Here is a 278-nt window from a genome sequence, read left to right as displayed (position 1 = left end):
GTGCTCCCTCTCTCTCGGTCCCTCTCTCGGGCTAGTGACCTGAAAAACTGCGCAGAACGCCGTGAGGTAACAATGGGAAGCGCGAAGCCCGTGTCCAGGGCGGTAGGCGCGGGCTGATCCCAAGAGCGAAGCTGTCCCCGGAGCGCTCCGGGAGCCGCCCCCGCCCTCTTCCCGGCCGTGGCGCCATCCCACCCCCGACGGCGCGACAACGGACCCCCAGGCGCGCCCGCGCGAGCGGCCCACAGCCGAGGTACCACCCATTGCGCAGGCGCAGAACG

The sequence above is a fragment of the Nannospalax galili genome, unplaced genomic scaffold (genome assembly GCF_000622305.1).
Source record: "Nannospalax galili isolate Female #2095 unplaced genomic scaffold, S.galili_v1.0 scaffold691, whole genome shotgun sequence".
Lineage (NCBI taxonomy): Eukaryota > Metazoa > Chordata > Mammalia > Rodentia > Spalacidae > Nannospalax > Nannospalax galili.
This window is presented reverse-complemented; position numbering follows the sequence as displayed.